Here is a 14,756-nt window from a genome sequence, read left to right on the forward strand (position 1 = left end):
CTTTGACTTTGAAGCTCCATTTTGCTAGGATTCTGCATGTTTCTATCATGGCATTCTACATGGCCATATCTTGGAACTCTGCTCCAGGCTTCCTTTTGAAGACGTTGGTAGGAAGGCAGTTTTCCAATTCTTATAGTCCTCTAAGGCATAGCATTTATGTTTTTTAAGTACTTCAGGGTAGGATGTTGTGAAAATAACATTAGTATTGATAATCATTTTGTGTTATAGAAACATACATTCCTATACCTGATTTTATCTCATTCTCTTTAATCAGTTCTTCACAGAAAAGAAAATAAAGGTGAAATGAGTAGAAAACTCTGTATTTTAAAACATGTTCTTATAATTTATTTATTTTCTACTTTCTAACTGATCTTCTTTTCTGATTATTTCTTAGAGATAATCAGTAGGAATTTCCAAAGCTTAATAAAATAGATATATATTGATTGCAAATCCTTTTCTTATGTGTGTAAAAGGTTCAAATAGACTGTGCTTTAATGAAATGCTAAACTCTTGACCTAATTGCTTTTGATATTTCTAAAGTAAATGTTGAACTGTCTGAGATACTTTGAGTTATCAATCTGAATCAGACCTTGTAATACAGCCACCACTGCAGGCTATGTTTGCACCAAATGAATTGAGGTGTCATATCTACAGCTGAATAAGACTTCAAGAAAATCCATCCAATTATTTTTATTAATGTCTTAGCTATTTATTTTCCTGCTCAGTGATCCACATCTGCAAAGTGTAAATTATCCATGAGTACTTGTGTAAAGACTATCTGTCCAAATATTAAAATATATTTTCCCTCTCAGTTAAAATATATTCAAAATAAGTAAAGAAACACAAGATAAAATCAAAACAAAACCAAAACAATACATTTGTTTTTTTTGTAGCAGTGTTATGTGAAATACAGTAAAATGCCAGTAATTAGTATCTCAATTAGGATTGTCATTCTTCAATACTGCCATTTATGTTTTGCCACCAAGACAAAGTATAACATGATATATTTTCATAAGATAATTAAATAGTTTCCACTTCTGATAATTAACTATGTTTTGTAAAGGTTTACTTGGCCTGATGTGTTTTCCCCCTTTTTACTGTTTGAACAATGGATAATACTATTTAGTTTTGAGAAAAGATTTTTTTCTGTGAGAAATTACACTTCTCTGTGTTTACACTGTTTACGAGTGAAAGGAACTTGTGTCGTGACATTCAAAAATGCATTCACAATTAACTTGTAAAACCCTAACCATTCTCATTCTCATATTAGAATTTTTTTCCTGCTGAATAAATGACATGAATTACTTATATGCATTTTCTTGAAGTGTTATCACTGATTTAAAAAAGACTTGAGTACATCAAGCACATTGGTATTCTGTTCTTTAACATTCATGGAAGACTGATATTTGATCAGTAAAAATTTAAGATAGTTTTTCAGCTTGGAAAACAATTTAAAACATGAGAAAATGTCTTAAATGACACAATAAACCACTAGGACTTAAGAGATATCTATAGGATATTATAACCAAAACATCTTTTTTTTCTTTCTTTCTTTCTTTTTTTTTTTGCTGTACATGGGCCTCTCACTGTTGTGGCCTCTCCCATTGTGGAGCACCTCTGGACACACAGGCTCAGTGGCCATGGCTCATGGGCCTAGCCGCTCTGTGGCATGTGGGATCTTCCCAGATCGGGACATGAACCCGTGTCCCCTGCATCAGCAGGCAGACTCTCAACCACTGTGCCACCAGGGAAGCCCTAAAACACCTTTTTTGAAGTGCATAGAACCTTCTCCAGGATAGAGCACATGCTAGGCCACAAAACAAGCCTCAACAAATTTAAGAGATTAGAAATTATATCAAACATTTTTTTTGAGACAATAAAAGTATGAAACCAGAAATCAACTACAGAAGGAAAAAATGGGAAAAGAACAAGCATGTGGAGGATAAACAACATGCTCCTAAAAAACCAATGGGTCAATGAAAAAATCATAGAGGAAATCAGAAAACACCTTAAGGCAAATGAAAATGAAAACACAATACTCCAAAATCATGGGATGCAACAAAGGCAGTTCCATGAGGGAAGTTTACAGTGATATAGGCCTTCCTCAAGCAAGAAAAATCTCAAGTAAACAACCTAGTATAACACCTAAAAGAATTAGAAAAGGAAGAGCAAACAAAGTCCAAAGTGAGCAGAGACAGGAAATATTAAAGATCAGAGAGGAAAAAAAAATCAAGAAAAACAATAGAAAAGATCAGTGAAACCAAGAACTGTTTTTTAGAAAAGATAAACAAAATTAACCTTTAGCCAGACCCATCAAGAAAAGAGAGAGAATCCAAATAAGGGAAGAAACAAAAGAAGAGAAATAACAACTTATACCACATAGATACAAAAAATCAAAAGAAAATACTATGATGAGTTATGTCAACAAATCAGATAACCTGGAAGAAATGGACAAATTTCTAAAAACGTATAACCTGCCAAGACTGAATCAAGGAGAAACAGACAATTTGAAAAGACGAATCACTAGTAGTGAAATTGAATTTGTAATGTAAAACAAAAAACAAACAAACAAAAAGAACCACCCAACAAACAAAATCCAGGACTTGATGGCTCCACAGAGGAATTCTACCAAATATATAAAGAAAAACTAATACCTATCCATCTCAAACTATTCCAAAACATTAAGGAGGGTGGAACAGTCCCAAATTCATTCTGCAAGGCCACCATTACCCTGATACCAGTACCAGACAAAGACCTGCAAAAAATAAAATTATAGGCCTATATATTTGATGAATATAGATACAAAAAGCTTCAACAAAATATTAGCAAACTGAATCCAAAAACACACAAAAAGAATCATACACCATGAACAAGTTGGGTTTATTTCAGGGTCACAAGGATGGTTCAACATTTGCAAATGAACCAAAGTGATACAGCACATTAACAGAAGGAAGGATAAAAATCATATGGTCATCTCAATAGACACAGAAAAAACATTTGACAAAATTTAACATCCATTCATTATAAAAAACTCTCAACAAAGTGGGTATAGAGGGAACGTATTCCAATGTAATAAAGACCATTTATGACAAACTCACAGCTAACATTGTACTCAAAGGTGAAAAGCTGATAGCTTTTCCCCTAAAATCAGGAACAAGACAAAGATGCCTGCTCTTGCCAGTTCTATTTAACATAGTATTGGAAGTTCTAGCCACAGCAGTCAGACAAGAAAAATAAAATAAAAAACATCTAAATTGGAAGGCAAGAAGTAAAACTGTCACCCTTTGCAGACGACTTGATACTTTATATACAAAACCCTATAGAAAACCCTAAAGTCTCCACTCAAAAACTACTAGAATAAATGAATTCAGCAAAGTTGCAGGATACAAAATTAATACACAGAAATTTATTGCTTTTCAATACACTAATAATGAACTATCATAAACAGTTTAAAATATCACATTTAAAATTGCATCAAAGAGAATAAAATACCTAGGAATAAACTTAACCAAGGAGGTGAAAGACGTGTACTCTGAAAATGGGAAAAACCTCTTAATCCCATCAACAGTGATTACTATTGTTTCAGTATTTTACATATTTAAGATAATATAACTAAACAGGTTTTAGTTCAATTTTTCAGCAAAAATTGCATTCATGAGTCAGGAACATTTTTATAATATAATTTCAGTGGCTATGTAATAGTTCATGTACTATGATTTTCTTAAACATTTCCCTCATTCAAGTAGAACATAAGGTTACAAAAGGAAGTGATAGCCTTATCATGAAGAGTTTGGATTTAAAAATGTCCTCATTTGTAAGCCATTGGTTTCAAATTATGTTCCCTGTGTACCTATAGGTCTGTAATTATATTCGTTTATTTTGAGTTATCTATGAAATTATTTTACCCTTAAAGTATACTCATAGAGCCTGGATAATCTAGGGGCTACCACTTTTAACCAAACAGAAACAGAATTTGGGAACAATGTTTTTATCAGCATCCATAGTCATGTTGGTTTTGGATGGTACTTTAATTTTGACAAGTTACTAAAGAAGTATCAAAGACTGTTTCTTCAAAATAAATACCTGAGGAAGAAATTATGTAATTGTGAAAGATCTAAGGAATAAGATATATCTTAGTTCATTGAAAGTGTCCTAAGCATCTCCCTTTTTTTATTATCTAGATTTTAGTAACTGGTCAATTTCCTGAAAATTTTATTCACTGCCAAACTGAGATTTTTTTCCATGTTTTTTCTAAAATTAAACAAATACACTGCAGTCTGAGAAGTTTACTATCAGTATTTTGGAAATGTAAACAATGTTTTCCCTTGTACTTAATCACTCCATCAATTCTCTCCTTTATATTCTACTTTTTTTTCCCTGTATGTGGGGAATGAGAGAGGAAAAAGAGTTAACAGAAAAAATAAAATGTACCTATCTGGGGAATTTTTCCAAGGTGACTGGTATAGATTAAATCTGTATTTGAATCCTTAAAGAAACAGACAGCAAGACAGGGTTAACTCTGCAGTGTATATATTAGAGACAGTAGGGTGGGATCCAGGTTAGGCTATGAGAGCCATTAGACTATGGCTGGTCTGACTCTGTATGAAGGAAAACAGGAAGGAAGGAAGGAGGGGGTGCCGATACCTTAGCCTGCAGTGTAGGTGTAAAAGAACTCAGCAAAGTGATTAGAGAGTTCTCAAATCAAAGCTGCCCATCAGCAAAGTCCTGTGTTTCCTAGGAATAGGGCTGCGTTAATATCTCTTGTGTGCTCAATCATTGGCTAAGAGTTGGCCACAGGAAGCATGGCTTTTGTCTGAACACAGTGATGGTTATTAAAGTGCATTAGCTGGGGTCATCACTCAATTGCACATCCTGAACTTAGGAACCTGATATATTCATTCTTATGACTTTCACAAGATATTTTGAGGAATGAGCCGTATAAGTTCTGCAAATTTAGTGTGTGAAGAGGGCTATGGGCACTTGTGAAAAGACTGCCAGTAGATATGGGAAAGGGATGGTGGTGAAGGGGAGGCAGCATTAGAGAAGAATGCCTAAATGTTTTATTTCCTTATCTTCTCCTATTTATCAATATATACTTACTTCAGTATAACAGCTTTCTCTTTAGATCTTGATGTGTCAGTAGCAACAGACATACGTTAACATTTCCAGACTCCACCCTGCAGAAACACAGGGAGAAGAGTGGATACCTCCACATTATAGCTATAGGGAAGCTCTGGCTTTCCAGTTGCAAGTGTGTCTTTTTCAGGCAGGGAACCTAAAAATTCACTGTGCTAGGTTAATATGTAAATTCTTTTTATTTTTCTCAGTAAATTTTAACAACAAATTGTTCTAGGCCATAACCATTTTTCCCTCTCTTCATTTCCAGAAGACTACTATTAAGCAAAATTCATCCTAATATTTGCTAAATCAATATAAAGGAGGATTTAAAAGAAATTGGCATAAAAATTTATATCTGGACAACTTTTAGTAACATTGATAATGTGAGTCCTCCCACATATAAAACTCAAAAAAAAAAAAAAAGAGTGAAAAGAAAAAATAGAGTTAGAAGAGAGTTTATTCTTTAAAATGCTCGGTGAGAATTGCAAGTCTTTGGCTTTCTGGCCTGAGTGCTTTCCCCAACACCCAAGGCTATTTAAAAAATAAGCAGAGAAAACTTCATTTTTATCAACTGAAGATACCAGTAAACAGGGGTTAGTGCTAAAAGAGTAATTGAGAAGTTAAAGACAAAGTGTGGCAGCTAGAGAATGGCAGAAAGAGTAAGAACCAAAATTGGTGTGTAAGTTTGCCCATATTCCTGGCTGTCATCTAAACTTCAGAATCATGGGAAAGACAGCAGGAGGGACAGCAAATTTTAGCCAAAGGAAAACAAAGACATTACTTTTTAAAGACAGAGGTGCATGGGGTAAAATCTGGGATTTTGTTGCTTTGTATTGTTTTTTTAATTAGTTCCCAATTGTGCACTACCCAGGCAATTGTCAGTAGAAGTCTTACTAGTTTGAGATGGCAGAAGACAGATCCTGAGTTTGGTAGAACAACTAAGAATCTAGGGTAAATCCCCTAAGAGCAGGAAAATTACAGAGAGCACAAAACAGAACCTAGAGCCACAAAAATGCATGATCTAGGCACTGAACTGGAAACAGGGACACGTCTTTGAGGACTTCCAGGTGGCTGGAAGCCCCATGTTTGTGGTGCAGGCCTACGTGCCTGAAAACGAAATCCTTTTGCTTCACCACCAAGCCGACGGCCGGGCTTTCCTGCAGTGCGTGTTTGACCAATGGCAGATCCCGCTCAGAGATCCCTTTGAACCGGCAACCCCAGCCAGGTGGGGGCTGAGACCGACGAGCACAAAGGCCCGACGGAGGGCCTCCCAGCCCTGGCCGACATGCTGGGCAAATTGTAGGCGGAACTCGCTCAGCACAAGCTCCCAGCCATGATATCTACCACAATAAGACTTCGTTTTATCCTCACGACACCTGTAGAGGGTCCAGACACAATGACGGAGGTCTGACAGATTTCTGGAGTGTACTCTGGGCCAGCATTCAACAGGAACGCTTGATGCCATTTCTTCTGATGTTCATTTCAAGATTTCAGAGGCAAGAGAAGTGCCCTCGCTGCAGGGGGTAGATGAAAGGCTCTTGGTGCTGCAGCCAGAAGTCAGTGCTGTGCCTCTGAAGTGGGAGAGCCAACTTCAGGACACGGGTCCACAAGAGACCTCCCAGCTCCACATAATATCAAGCAGTGAAAATCTCCCAGAGATCTCCATCTCAACACCAGAACCCAGATTCAGTCAACGACCAGCAAGCTACAGTGCTGGTCACCTTATGCCAAGCAACTAGCAAGACAGGAACACAACCCCACCCATTAGCAGAGAGGCTACCTAAAAACATAATAAGGCCAAAGGCACCCCAAAACGCACCACCAGAGGTGGACCTGTCCAACAGAAAGACAAGATCGAGCCTCAAACACCAGAACACAGGCACTAGTCCCCCCCAACAGGAAGCCTACACAACCTAGTGAAACAACATTAGCCACTGGGGACAGACACCAAAAACAATGGGAACTATGAATCTGCAGCCTGCAAAAAGGAGACACCAAACACAGTAAGATAAGCAAAATGAGAAGACAGAAAAACACACAGCAGGTGAAGGAGCAAGATAAAAACCTACCAGACCTAACAAATGAAGAGGTAATAGGCAGTCTACCTGAAAAAGAAATCAGAATAATGATGGTAAAGATGATCCAAGATTCTATTTCCAAGATCCAAAATCTTAGAAATAGAATAGACAAAATGCAAGAAACACTTAACAAGGACCTAGAAGAACTAAAGATGAATCAAGCATCGATTAAAAACACAATAAATGAAATGAAAAATACTCTAGATGGGATCAATAGCAGAATAACTGAGGCAGAAGAACGGATAAGTGAGGTGTAAGATAACATAGTGGAAATAACTGATGCAGAGCAAAATAAAGAAAAAAGAATGAAAAGAACAGAGGACAGTCTCAGAGACCTCTGGGACAACATTAGACACATCAACATTTGAATTATAGAGGTTCCAGAAGAAGAAGAGAAAAAGAAAGGGACTGAGAAAATATTTGAAGAGATTATAGTTGAAAATTTCCCTAATATAAGAAACGAAATAGTGAATCAAGTCCAGGAGGCACAGAGAGTCCCATACAGAATAAATCCAAGGAGAAATATGCCAAGACACATATAAATCAAACTGTCAAAAATTAAACACAAAGAAATCATATTAAAAGCAGCAAGGGAAAAACAACAAATAACACACAAGGGAATCCCCATCAGGTTAACAGCTGATCTCTCAGCAGAAACTCTACAAGCCAGAAGGGAGGGGCAGGATAATTAAAGTGATGAAGGAGAAAAACATGCAACTAAGATTACTCTACCCAGCAAGGATCTCATTCAGATTTGATGGAGAAATTAAAACGTTTACAGACAAGCAAAAGCTGAGAGAGTTCAGCACCACCAAACCAGCTTTACAACAAATGCTAAAGGAACTTCTCTAGGCAAGAAACACAACAGAAGGAAAATACCTACAATAACAAACCCAAAACAATTAAGGAAATGGGAATAGGAACATACATATCCATAATTACCTTAAATGTAAATGGACTAAATGCTCCCACCAAAAGACACAGATTGGCTGAATGGATACAAAAACAAGACCCATATATATGCTGTCTACAAGAGACCCACTTCAGACCTAGAGACACATATAGATTGAAAGTAAGGGGATGGAAAAAGATATTCCATGCAAATGGAAATCAAAAGAAAGCGGGAGTAGCAATTCTTATATCAGACAAAACAGACTTTAAAATAAAGACTATTACAAGAGACAAAGAAGGACATTACATAATGATCAAGAGATCAATCCATGAGGAAGATATAACATTTGTAAACATTTATGTTCCCAACATAGGAGCACCTCAATACATAAGGCAAATACTAACAGCCATAAAAGGGGAAATCGACAGTAACACAATCATAGTAGGGGACTTTAACACCCCACTTTCACCAATGGACAGATCATCCAAAATGAAAATAATTAAGGAAACACAAGCTTTCAATGATACATTAAACAAGGTGGACTTAATTGATATTTATAGGACATTCCATCCAAAAACAACAGAATACACATTTTTCTCAAGTGCTCATAGAACATTCTCCAGGATAGATCATATCTTGGGTCACAAATCAAGCCTTGGTAAATTTAAGAAAATTGAAATTGTATCAAGTATCTTTACCGACCACAACACTATGAGACTAGACATCAATTACAGGAAAAGAGCTGTAAGAAATACAAACACATGGAGGCTAAACAATACACTACTCAATAATGAAGTGATAACTGAAGAAATCAAAGAGGAGATAAAAAAATACCTAGAAACAAATGACAATGGAGACACGACGACCCAAAACCTATGGGACGCAGCAAAAGCAGTTCTAAGGGGGAAGTTTATAGCAATACAATCCCACCTTAAGAAACAGGAAACATCTCGAGCAAACAACCTGACCCTGCACCTAAAGCAATTAGAGAAAGAAGAACAAAAATCCCCCAAAGTTAGCAGAAGGAAAGAAATCATAAAGATCAGATCAGAAATAAATGAAAAAGAAATGAAGGAAACAATAGCAAACATGAATAAAACTAAAAGCTGGTTCTTTGAGAAGATAAACAAAATTGATAAACCATTAGCAAGACTCATGAAGCAAAAAAGGGAGAAGACTCAAATCAGTAGAAGTAGAAATGAAAAAGGAGAAGTAACAACTGACACTGCAGAAATACAAAAGATCATGAGAGATTACCACAAGAAACTCTATGCCAATAAAATGGACAACCTGGAAGAAATGGACAAATTCTTAGAAATGCACAACCTGCCAAGACTGAATCAGGAAGAAACAGAAAATATGAACAGACCAATCCCAAGCACTGAAATTGAAACTGTGATAAAAAAATTCTTCCAACAAACAAAAGCCCAGGACCAGATGGCTTCACAAGCGAATTCCATCAAACATTTAGAGAAGAGCTAACACCTATCCTTCTCAAACTCTTCCAAAATATAGTAGAGAGAGGAGCACTGCCAAACTCATTCTACGAGGCCACCATCACCTTGATATCAAAACTAGGCAAGGATGTCACAAAGAAAGGAAACAACAGGCCCATATCACTGATGAACATAGATGCAAAAATCCTCAACAAAATACTAGCAAACAGAATCCAACAGCACATTAAAAGGATCATACACCATGATCAAGTGGGGTTTATTCCAGGAATGCAAGGATTCTTCAATATATGCAAATCAATCAATGTGATACTCCACATTAACAAATTGAAGAAGAAAAACCATATGATCATCTCAATAGATGCAGAGAAAGCTTTCGGCAAAATTCAGCACCCATGTATGATGAAAACCCTGCAGAAATTAGGCATAGAGGGAACTTTACTCAACATAATAGAGGCCATATATGACAAACCCACAGCAAACATTGTCCTCATTGGTGATAACTGAAAACATTCCCACTAAGATCAGGAACAAGACAAGGCTGCCCACTCTCACCACTCTTATTCAACTTAGTTTTGGAAATTTTAGCCACAGCAATCAGAGAAGAAAAGGAAATAAAAGGAATCCAAATTGGAAAGGAAGAAGTAAAGCTGTCACTGTTTGCAGATGACAAGGTACTATACATAGAGAATCCTAAAGAAGCTACCATAAAACTACTAGAGCTAATCAATGAATTTGGTAAAGTAGCAGGATACAAAATTAATGCACAGAAATCTCTGGCATTCCTGTACACTAATGATGTAAAATCTGAAAGTGAAATCAAGAAAACACTCCCATTTACCATTGCAACAAAAAGAATAAAATATCTAGGAATAAACCTACCTAAGGAGACAAAAGACCTGTAGGCAGAAAATTATAAGACACTGATAAAAGAAATTAAAGATGATACAAATAGATGGAGAGATATACCATGCTCCTGGATTGGAAGAATCAATATTGTGAAAATGAATCTACTACCAAAAACAATGTACAGATTCAATGCAATCCTTATCAAGCTACCACTGGCATTTTTCACAGAACTACAACAAAAAATTTCAAAATTTGTTTGGAAAAACAAAAGACCCCGAATAGCCAAAGCAATCTTGAGAACGAAAAACGGAGCTGGAGGAAGCAGCCTCCCTGACTTCAGACTATACTACAAAGCTACAGTAGTCAATGCAGTATGGTACTGGCACAAAAACAGAAAGATAGATCAATGGAAAAGGATAGAGAGCCCAGAGATAAACCCACACACATATGGTCAACTTATCTTTGATAAAGGAGGCAGGAATGTACAGTGGAGAAAGGACAGCCTCTTCAACAAGTGGTGCTGGGAAAAGTGGAAAGGGACATGTAAAAGTATGAGATTAGATCATTCCCTAACACCATACACAAAAATAAGCTCTAAATGGATTAAAGACCTAAATGTAAGGCCAGATACTATCCAACTCTTAGAGGAAAACATAGGCAGAACACACTATGACATAAATCACAGCAAGATCCTTTTGGACCCACCTCCTAGAGAAATGGAAATAAAAACAAAGATAAATAAATGGGACCTAATGAAACTTCAAAGCTTTTGCACAGCAAAGGAAACCATAAACAAGACCAAAAGACAACCCTCAGAATGGGAGAAAATATTTGCAAATGAAGCAACTGATAAAGGATTAATCTCCAAAATTTACAAGCAGCTCATGCAGCTCAATAAGAAAAAAACAACCCAATCCAAAAATAGGCAGAAGACTTAAATAGGCATTTCTCCAAAGAAGATATACAGACTGCCAACAAACACATGAAATAATGCTCAACATCATTAATCATTAGAGAAATGCAAATCAAAACTACAATGAGATATCATCTCACACCAGTCAGAATGGCCATCATCAAGAAATCTAGAAAAAATAAATGCTGGAGAGGGTGTGGAGAATAGGGAACACTCTTGCACTGCTGGTGGGAATGTGAATTGATACAGCCACTATGAAGAACAGTATGGAGGTTCCTTAAAAAACTAGAAATAGAACTACCATATGACCCAGCAATCCCACTACTAGGCATATACCCTGAGAAAACCATAATTCAAAAAGAGACATGTACCAAAATGTTCATTGCAGCTCTATTCACAATAGCCTAGAGATGGAAACAACCTAAGCGTCCATCATTGGATGAATGGATAAAGAAGATGTGGCACATATATACAATGGAATATTACTCAGCCATAAAAAGAAATGAAACTGAGCTATTTGTAATGAGGTGGATAGACCTAGAGTCTGTCAGGCAGAGTGAAATAAGTCAGAAAGAGAAAGACAAATACCGTATGCTAACACATATATATGGAATTTACGAAAAAAAAAGTCATGAAGAACCTAGGGGTAAAACAGGAATAAAGGCACAGACCTACTTGAGAGTGGCCTTGAGGATATGGGGAGGGGGAAGGGTAAGCTGTGACAAAGTGAAAGAGAGGCATAGACATATATACAGTACCAAACATAAGGTAGATAGATAGTGGGAAGCAGCTGCATAGCACAGGAAGATCAGCTTGTTGCTTTGTGACCGCCTGGAGCGGTGGGATAGGGAGGGTGGGAGGGATGGAGATGCAAGAGGGAAGGGATGTGGGAACAGATGTATATGTATGACTGATTCACTTTGTTATAAAGCAGAAACTAATAAAAAAAAGAAAAAGAAAAAAGCATGATCTATAATGTCCAGTTTTCAATATCAAATATCTACATCAAAGAAAAGGGAAAGTGTCACTCATAACAAGGAGGAAACACAACCAATAGAAACTGAATGGACCCAGATTGAATTCATTTGAAGACAATATTTTAGAGCAATTATTATATAAATATGCTCAATAATTATAGACGTATTACAAAATTAATGGAAACTGATCTTAATGTGTGAACAGATTGGAAATCTCATCAGAGAAGTGGAAACTATACAGAAATAAATTGAGTGCTAAAAAGTAATTGTAGCTGTAAAGGAGAAAGTAACAAGTTTGGCTTAATATCAGATTTGAGTTAATAGAGTAAAGAATCAGCAAACTTAAAAATAGATCAAGAAAATTTATACTATCTAAAGAGTAGAGAGAAAAAAGGTTAAAGGAAAAAATTGATAGTGCCTCAGAGACATGTGAAGAAATATGAAGTGTCTAATTTATGTAATTAGAGTCCCAGAAAGGGAAGGGAGTTTAAAAAGGTGTAGAAAAATTTACTGTATAAACAATGGCCAAAAGTTTTGCAAATTTGCCAGAGTACCAGATTTACTGATTTACAGATCCCAAACGCTCAATAAATCACAAGTAGGATAAAAACACAAAAATACTATATCTAATCCACGATAATAAATCTACTAAAATCCTAAGATAAAGAGAAAATCTTAAACATATATGTAAAAACAAACAGTATGTTTTTTCTATGTAAATTGGGGAAAATGTTAAAATTAATGATTGAGTTTTTAGCAGAAACTATCGAGTGCAGAAGACATTAAAAAGACATATTCAATATGCTGAAAACAATAGGTAATAATAATATTAATAATAATTATTACTGTCAATTATTACTGGTAAAATTATCCTCTAAAGTAAAAGCAAAAAGATACTATTTTTACATTAAAAAAATTTAGATAATTTGCTGCCAGTCGTCCTGCCTGTACTACAAGAAAAGCCAGTTTTCTCTGGCTGAAGAGGTATGATGTGGAACGCAAACTGCAATACACAGAAAAATGTGAAAAGTTATGGAAGTAGTAGATTTATTGGTAAAAAAAAAATAAAAGAGATACAATTGTAAATACAAATTTAAAAATTGATTTACAATAATATAAAAAATGGGACACATGGCAAAAATTTTGAAACAATACGGAGCTCTGTTTCCTCCACATTTAAAATTATAAAACACTATTAGATAAAATAAAGAACTTAATAAATGAAGAAACATATCTTGTAATGAAATAGGAAACTCAGTGTTGTTAAAATGTCAGTTCTCAGCAAGTCGATCTATAGATTCCATGCAATCCAATCAAAATTCTAGCATTTAATGTAAATTCAATAATCCTAGAAAAATAAAGACCAATCTTTCAAAAGAAGAGCAAACTTGCAGAAAACTATACAATTGAATTTCAAATTTTACTCTAAATTTTAAGTAAGATAGGATATCATTAGCAATAATATACCCATACAGATCAGTGGAACAGAATAGAGGGTATAGAAACAGACCCATGCCTGTATAGTCAAGATTTTTCAATAAATATTCCAAACAACTTAATGAGGGAAGGATCATCATTACAACAAATGGTATTGGAAAAACTGTATACTTGTCAGATTTTTACAGAGTAGCTATAGCATTTTACATTCCCAACAGCAATGTATGAGTAATCCAGTTTCTCCACATCCTTGTCAGTATTTGGTATTGTCACTGTTTTTCATTTGAGCCATTCTGATAAGTGTGTAGTAATATTCCATTGTGGTTTATGTCTGCATTTCCCTAACAGCAAATGTTGTTGAACATGTTTTCATGTGCCATATATACATCCTCTTCTGTAAAAAAAAAAAAAAAAAAAAAAAAATCCCTTCATATTTTCTGCTCATTTTCTAATTGGATTCTTTGATGTATTTTTACCTTTGAATTTGATAGTTATTGATCTACTCAAGAAACTTGTCCATTGTTAGATATGTGGTTTGCAAATTCAATAAGTAGCTTGTATTTTTGTCTTTCACAGAGCAAAACTTTTTCCTTTAATTTTGAGAAAGTCTAAATTATCAAATTTTTCTTTTGTGAATCATGTTTTTGGTTCATATCTAAGAATTCTTAGCTAAATCCTAGATATGGAAGATTTCAGCCTATAACTTTTCTGTGTTTTAATTTTACATTTTATTTAATTACATGATTGTCTCCATCTGTTTGAGCTGCTGTATCAGAAATGCCATAAACTGGGTGGCTTATAACAACAGAAATTACTTCTCACGTTTCTGGATTCTGGAAATCCAAGGGACCAGCAACGTCTAGTTCAGATGAAGGCTCTCTTTCAGGTTGCAAACTGCTCACTTTTCATTATATCCTCACATGTCAGAAAACAGAGGGCAACAAGCTTTCTCATGACTCTTATTAAGGCACTAATCACATTCATTAGAGATCTTCCCTTGTGACCTCATGTAATCAAACTACCTCCCAAAGACATCAC

The sequence above is a fragment of the Mesoplodon bidens genome (genome assembly GCF_964165515.1).
Source record: "Mesoplodon bidens genome assembly, chromosome: 5".
NCBI lineage: Eukaryota > Metazoa > Chordata > Mammalia > Artiodactyla > Ziphiidae > Mesoplodon > Mesoplodon bidens.